The sequence below is a fragment of the Pinus tabuliformis genome, chromosome 4_1, assembly GCF_031772625.1.
Source record: "Pinus tabuliformis cultivar Carrire ecotype Pingquan chromosome 4_1, CPIR1, whole genome shotgun sequence".
Classification (NCBI taxonomy): domain Eukaryota; kingdom Viridiplantae; phylum Streptophyta; class Pinopsida; order Pinales; family Pinaceae; genus Pinus; species Pinus tabuliformis.
Window position 1 is genome coordinate 745328514 of NC_142303.1, and position 7589 is coordinate 745336102.

The 7589-nt window shown below is 41.5% G+C and overlaps 1 pseudogene; it reads left to right on the forward strand.

Moving 5' to 3' along the window:
- The first annotated feature begins 1957 nt into the window (after window positions 1–1957).
- On the forward strand, window positions 1958–3381 carry LOC149178299 (uncharacterized; annotated as a pseudogene).
- Window positions 3382–7589: the final 4208 nt, after the last annotated feature.

Here is a 7589-nt window from a genome sequence, read left to right on the forward strand (position 1 = left end):
GATCAGCAAAAGAACCAAGGATATCAAAGCTATATTGAGATATGGTTTCAGACAATCACTAAGTTGCAGCAGTACTCTCCTCCTCAGCTATGTTTTGTACTTTCAAAGTCAGATCATTTTGTCTCTGAGATCTGGATACCTATCAAAGCATGCATTTCGAGCCTTCACATCATTTTTTCTCTAATCTTGATGTGCACATGGCTCCATTGGAAGTATTCTTATACTTGAAAATGATTTTGTTTTTCAAGTAGGGTAGGGTAGAAAAAAGAAAAAAAAAAAAAAAAAGACAAAAAAAAAAAAGACAAAAATGGAAAAAAAAAAAGAGGAAAATAGAAATCTAAGGTGAAAACCTCCTCGGAGGCGCCTTAGATTGCCTCATTGATTGAAAACCTCCATGAGGCGGTCAATGGGTTGAAAAAAAAAAGAAAAGAAAAAAGAAATAAAGATCTTTGGGTGAAAACCTCTCTGAGGCGCCCAAGGCAGGTAGTAGGGGTGAAAACCTCATTGAGGCACTCCTATTGCTTTTGTTTTAAAAAAAAAAAAGAGAAAAGGTTGAAAAAGATCCTTGAGTGAAAACCTCTCTGAGGCACTCAGGGCAGATGGCACGGGTGAAAACCTCCTTGAGGCGCCCCTGTTATCTTTCAAAAAAAAAAAAAGAGAAAAAAAAAAAAAAAAAAAAGCTCATCTCCATTGAATAATTTCATGTTGCAGCAGTGACATTGCAGGTTGCAAGAAGGACATTGTAGGTCAGGTGGATCACTCAAAACAAAGACAAAGGAGTTTTTGTGCCTTCTACAGGAAGTTTCGTATCTTCTACAGGAAAATTACAAAAAAGCCAAATTGATCTCCGAGGAGGGCCTGAAGGCTTGGAATATGTCCATGAGGCCTACTCACATCCATGTTTCCATTCCTCACCCCTTTTCCATCATTTTTTTCATGTCATTATGCTTCTTTCCTCAAAATTGTGTCTTCTACAGGAAGCTCTGTATTTCTACAGGAAACATCCTGTAGAACCTTTGGACGAGCCAAATACAATTTCAAAAGTGAATCTAATGGTGGCAATCTGTTGATTAGGCCTACAAGCACTTGTGTGTCCATCCCTTGCCTTTCTCCATCATTTTTTCACCTCCTTGTGCTTCTCATTGTGCTTCTACAGGAACTTCCTGTAGAAATTGTGGGAAACTAGGCATGCATTTCAAAAAGTGGTTTGGCGAGCATGGTAGCTTCCTCAAGGGTTTAGAAGCCCTCATGCCATCATCCAACTCCTCCTCCAGCATCTCCATACCTGCATCACAAACAAAATTCATTTTGTCATCCCATGCAAGCACATGCAAAAAGCCTTGAGGCAAAAATCCATAGAACCAAATTTGTTTTTGCCATAACTTGAAAACCATGCATCCATTTGACAAACCATTTTGTGGGGAATTGTACAAGGTCGATGACAACATGCCTGAGCAGTTTCATGCAATTCTGGTGCACGGTTTCCAAGAAATCAGCCTCCATCACCATCAGCCATTTTTGCGTTTTCTCCATATCCGTGCATCCATTTTAAAACTTGTTTCATGGGGAGATGCACATGGGTGATAGTAGCCTACCCAAGCAGTTTCAGCCGATTCTGATGCACGGTTTCCGAGAAATCGAGCTCTGAAATCTTCAGCCATTTTCCATTTTTCTCGAAATCCGTGCATCCATTGATCACGAATTTGCTATGGGAGATGCATAATGATGGTAGGAACATGCTCACCGAGTTTCAGATCAAACCGATCTACCGTTTGGGAGAAATGGCAAAAAGAAGTTCTGGTTGTGACCATGCAGCAGCAGCAGCTTGAACAGGCAGAGTTGAACGTGGAAATGAACGCGTGCAGCTTAGATCCGTCCAGAGGGCACCTGCACAAGAAAAAAACAGCCATAAATCATCAGTCAAGCCACCATACATGCAGCAAATGAAGATCAACACATGCATGCAGCAACACGCTTCACAATCAGCCGTTTAACTTTCAGGTACGTGACTTAACCTTGTTCATCTATTTGCATAGATCTAATCTAAAGCAATGCATGAATGAATGAGATGAGTGGATTCAGCCAAGAAGGGAGCCACGTTCAATTGCACTCAGCAAGGCAAAAATCACGCATGCATGGATTAGCCATTCACGTGGAGTTCAAAAACAAAACACAATCAGTTGGGGATATTCTAAACTCTAAGTGCAACTAATGGAATTGAGTACAAGCAGAGAACAAATAAATAACAACAGCAGTTCATGACATTACTGCAGTTCTAAAAAGCCACGCGCGCTTGGCCACTGCACTCCTTCACCACAAATCACGCAAACATTAATCAACGCTCAGCTGAAACTCACAGATGGTTGCCAACTTGCACTTGCATCATGTTTAACTCGGAGTATACATCCTCTGCCTCCACAGTCGACTTAACCTATCGTCCTCCACTGAGTTTCCTACCTGGTTCAAATTTCACTCGTGCATCGGGCTCACTCAAAGGCAGAATCACGTTCTACAGGAAACGGGTGGGGTCTTCTACAGGAAAGTGCAGCAGAGCAGCGAAGCCTGAGTTTCTCTTCATCAAGTTTGGAGCTTGAAGAAAGGTGAAAATAGCTGAGGTGGATCATGCTATTTTATTCACTTGCACGTGATATTGCAGAGGGTATGGAAGCCGTGGAATTGCTTTTAGAGCTTTCAAAGGATATGGCTGTGTGTGAACAGATTGGCAAGGTACAAGGTTGTATCCCCCTCCTTGTAACAATGTCAAATAGCGACAATCCTAAAGCTGCTAAGGATGCAAACGGAGTTTTGGAGAATCTCCCATACAGTGAGCATAATGTAGTGCAAATGGCACAGGCGAACTATTTCAAGCCCTTGATACAGAACCTGAGAGAAGGGTCTGACACAATGAAGATCGTTATAGCAAGTAAGTTGTGAGAGATAGGTTTAACAGATGAAAACAACGTTGCATTGCTCAAAGAGGGAGTTGTATTTCCACTTCTTGAAATGATTTCAAATGTTAATTTGAAGTCAAAGTTAGCAGCCATTGGGGCACTTCAAAATCTTTCAAGTTTACCTGAGAATGCATTACAAATGATCAAAGATGGGGTGGTCTGACCCATCTTGGACCTTCTATGCACACCACCGTCAACTATATTTACTTTGAGAGAAAAAGCTGCTAATACCTATGCAAACCTTTCTATGTCTACAGCATTGCCCCAAAGAACAAATGACACAGCAGCTACATTATTGGGATCTGATGAGATCATATACCAGCTATTATCTTTAATAAATTGGACACCACCTTCAATACATGGAAGCATTGTTCGAGCATTCCATGCCATTTGTTGTGTACCAGTAGCTGTTGAGGCAAGGACAACTTGATCTATCTTATGTTCTGTTCTGCTTCTGTTATCAATTCTTAGTAGAAGTTCAATAAGAATGCCATTCGATTCAGTTAAAGGCCTGGAAACACTCTTTCCCATCCAGATTTGGCATGCACTATCTATTCTCGAGTAGCTCATTGTACTTGTGTGCTTTTATAATACATTAGACTTGCCATTCATGTTGGATTCGTCAGCTTTCAGGCAGCACAGTTCAAGGAGAAGGAACCCCCGGCCAAGCAAGTAAAATCAGTGAAATTGGTTCTACAGGAAGTTAGCAGACTGCTTCTACAGGAAGACAGAGACAGTTTCTACAGGAAGCCAGCGAACAGTTTCTACAGGAAAGTATGAAAAGCGGGAAGCCAAAGGAGAAATCGGCCGAGATGCTAGCCAAGGAAGTCACCAAGGCCATCAAAGACAAGGGGAGAGATTTGGTTGCTCAGAGGATGAGCAACACTTTCAGTAGGGGGGTGATGATGAGCCCCAAAAATGTACAATTATTTGGGCTCATTCAACCTCCTAATTTGGCTTAGTCCACCATTCTCATTTGTTTATTGCATGTTTTTGATTATTTTTATGTTAATAGAGTGAATTTGGTTAGTCATTATGCCAACAAGTCTAATGGGTGCTTTGTGTAGCCTTTTTGGTCAACTTGGAGACAAAATTGAAGGTCTTAATGAGCACTTGGCAGCCAAATTCGTGGGAGAACAAGCTAGAGGATTTGTAGGAAGGTGTCCCCCTCATTTATGGGCCCTTACCTCGAATTCCCCACCATCAGCTCGGAGTTCAATGGCCACCAAATCAATGAGCACAAGGGCAGCCAAGTAAGTCAAGTAGGACTGTTGTTAACTACAAGTCTTGGGCAGCCAAGTCCCTAAATTTTAGGAGGACTGTTGGGTCCTCAAATTGTATAAATAAGAAGTCTTAGGGCCTCATTTGGGTTAGCTAGTGGTTAGTCATTTTGTAGCTAGTTAGTCATTTTGTTTTAGCCATTAGTTAGCTAGTTTGTAGTTCGATTTTTATGCAATAGATTAGCTTTGCTTTCAGCTCATGTTCAAGTTCTCCTTGTGGACAGTTTTGATGTACTTTTCATTTCTTGATTAATAAAGATGGATCCAGCTTTGCACCAGCTCTAAATCTTTCATGGGAGGCTGTAGCTCTTGGGGTTGGGCCCATCTCAAGCGCCCAGTACCTCCCTTGTTTCTCTTTATGTGTGTTTGCTGCGTTCTTGAGAAAAAAATCTGCTCTTTAGATTTAATTCATGCTGTGTTACTTAGGTTGCTTTTGATGGTTAAAGTAGTTTCTTATGTTTAAGATAGATTGGTAGGAGTTATTCATGCGTTTATATCTCTTTGATAATGTTTTGTTCACAGGTTGTACGTGATTCTTTTCATGAATAAGGTTGATGTCCACCGATTTCATTAACTTGTTAGATAGATCACATGATATTTCGATTGCATGCAAGATGTAGTTGGTTTGATCAAATAACCACTATGCAGGGCATCTTCATCACCTCCTCGTTCATTTGAGCCTCGTTCAGATCAGCTCCTCCATCACCAAGTCTGTTCCCTCATCTCCCATCTTCTCTTTTGCCAAGTAACCTTACCTTCTTCCCCATTGTTGTCTCAACCACCTTCAAGCCAAGTCAGCTTTCCACATCACCTCACCACTCCATCCATCAGTTCCTGGGTCACTTCAGACCCCCATCCTACCTCCATAACCATCCATGCATCTTCCATCAACCATCCATCCTCAAACATCCCATTTCAGAACATCCTGTAGAAGAATTGCATACCTTCCTGTAGAAATTCCTGAGTTTCCTGTAGGATCCCCTGCAGACTTCCTGTAGAAACTTGCAAACTCGGTTGCTGAGCATCCGAACGTGGTAGGCTTCTGTGGAATGATGTTGGAGACCCTCTGGGACCTCCCTTAGCCATCCTGACCTTGCCCATGCTTTCCTTCCATTCCAACCGCTCCTGCACAACCAAACCCTAATCAAAAGCATCATCACAATAAATCCAACCACTTAATGAAAAAGTACCAAAACATGATTTTTCAGATGCAAGTAGCTTAGATGCATGTATTTCAGTCCACTACAAGTAATGGCATTATTGGTAGTTGTTTCATTCACAGTTTTGCATAGTTAGGGTCTAGCTAGTCAAATTAGGGTTTCCTAGGATTTCCATGCTTTATTGGTTTTCAGTTTCCTTCTGCAATTAGACTAGTCTCCTTTGAGTTAGCTTTCATCCATCGTTGATAAAGCTTCTTCTGTGAGCCTATAGAAGTTGGCTTGAGCCCTAGCGGACTTGTGCCAGCTGACCAAGTGACAGCTGCGACAAGAGCTAGTACTTGTGCATACAGCACCGTCGCTTCCAAGTTTGTACGAACTACCGGGTTGATAAAATTAAGAGACAGGAAGCTCCAGGAGTTGTAGCATTATTGCTACAATACTGGAGCCTACCACCCTAGAAGGTTGGGAGAGAGACCAATCAGATGATGGTTTTGGTGATGTCCGGCCATGAGGTGGAATCGTTGGTTCATGGGTTGAGGTGGATGACCTTTGGAAGCCCTGGATGGTTATTCATTGATGTGTTCTATGAGATACCACATTCATGCTTGGAATATGGCACGGGGGTGAATGTATTAAGAGAGATTTGGCTCAGCCATTCTACGATCGGGTGGAACGTGAAAGTCCCATCCTAGTTTGGATTTTTCATCATTAATGAAAGGTCATTTCTCCTTGTATATCTATGTTCATTATGATGGATTACATATGGTTTATATGGATGTGATTTCATTGATATTTTTGTCCCTATTATGTTTGTTATGTACATGATTTATGAAAACAGCTATATATGGCTCTCGTCATGTTTCTACTTGTATATAAATGAACAATGTATTTATGAACTAGTGGATGAAATGGAATCTAATGTGAAAAGGATACAATGCTTCATAGCGAATCTCAGATAAGTATGAGACCCTTATGTTCATATCTGTTATTTACTCTTGTAGGTTGCATATTTACTAAGTGTTTGATGAAATGCTTTTCATGGCTAGTAGGGGTCCAATCAAGGTCTTGAACAAGTATTTTCTCTAGTACACTCATTTCCATGTTATTTTACTGATTTGAACAAATGGTTCAATTTTTGGCAGTGACATGGGCTCTCGGCCTGAAAAAGTGGCTAAAATGCAAGAGTCGTTGGCATAGCACTGACAATTCGGGTCTCTAGTCGCTGGAAAGCAAGCCTATGAGAGGGACTATAGGGTTACAGTCACATGCATTTCATTTCATGGGAGTGACGTTGGGTTTAATTCATCTAAATGCTAGGTTAACTCAAGGGTTAGGCACTTGGAGTGGTTGATTAGCTCCTAGGAGTCCTGAAGCACTTGAGGGGGGTCTATGTGTTGTGTCTCCATCAATTCCATTTCCTTAAGATTACCTAGGAGGTTGAATCATATCATAGTAGCCTCTCATCGCATGTTTATCCCGGTTGTCTCGTTGCTTGGGTAGATGTGGTAGGAGGGTCTTATATACTCCATCATGTTAGGCTTGAACCTTTAGAATCCCTGAAGCCAATTTCTCCAATTTCGAAAGAGCATCATAATGTAGATGAGCCAACCTTCGGTGCCATAATTCACTTAGATTATTAGTATTATGAACCAATGTTATAAGTGGTCTCCCAGTGACCCTGTAGAGTCCTTCATATCTCAATGCAACTACATCTTTCATAGGTGATCGAATAGGCCAAGTAAGAGATTTTCATTTAATGAAGGAAACCCTCATCCCTTTGTCTTCCAAAGTGGATATTGATACCAAGTTCTTCTTCAACCCAGGAACATACATCACATTTTTGGGCATGGAATCCCCCCAAGACATGTTTTGGGGCTTAAAGCCCAAGTTTTAACCAAGTCCATGGTAAAGACTCCACGAATTGTGGGCACAGAGTGTGAAGTCATAATATAGTCATAGGGTTGTCCGCCCTTGCTTTTGTAATGTAATGTTGGTTTGAAAGATCTACCCATGGTCTGCAGACCATGGGATTGTATAAATAGAGCGAGGCTCTAAGTGTAGAAAACAGTGAATGGAAGAAGCATGAAGAGTCTAAGGAATTGATTGAGTCGAAGTGTAAGTCATGTCTTTGGGTCATAGAGTAGAAGGCTCTACAGATGAGTGCACAGAGGCCTAGTAGTCCACAGCTGAGTGCGCGG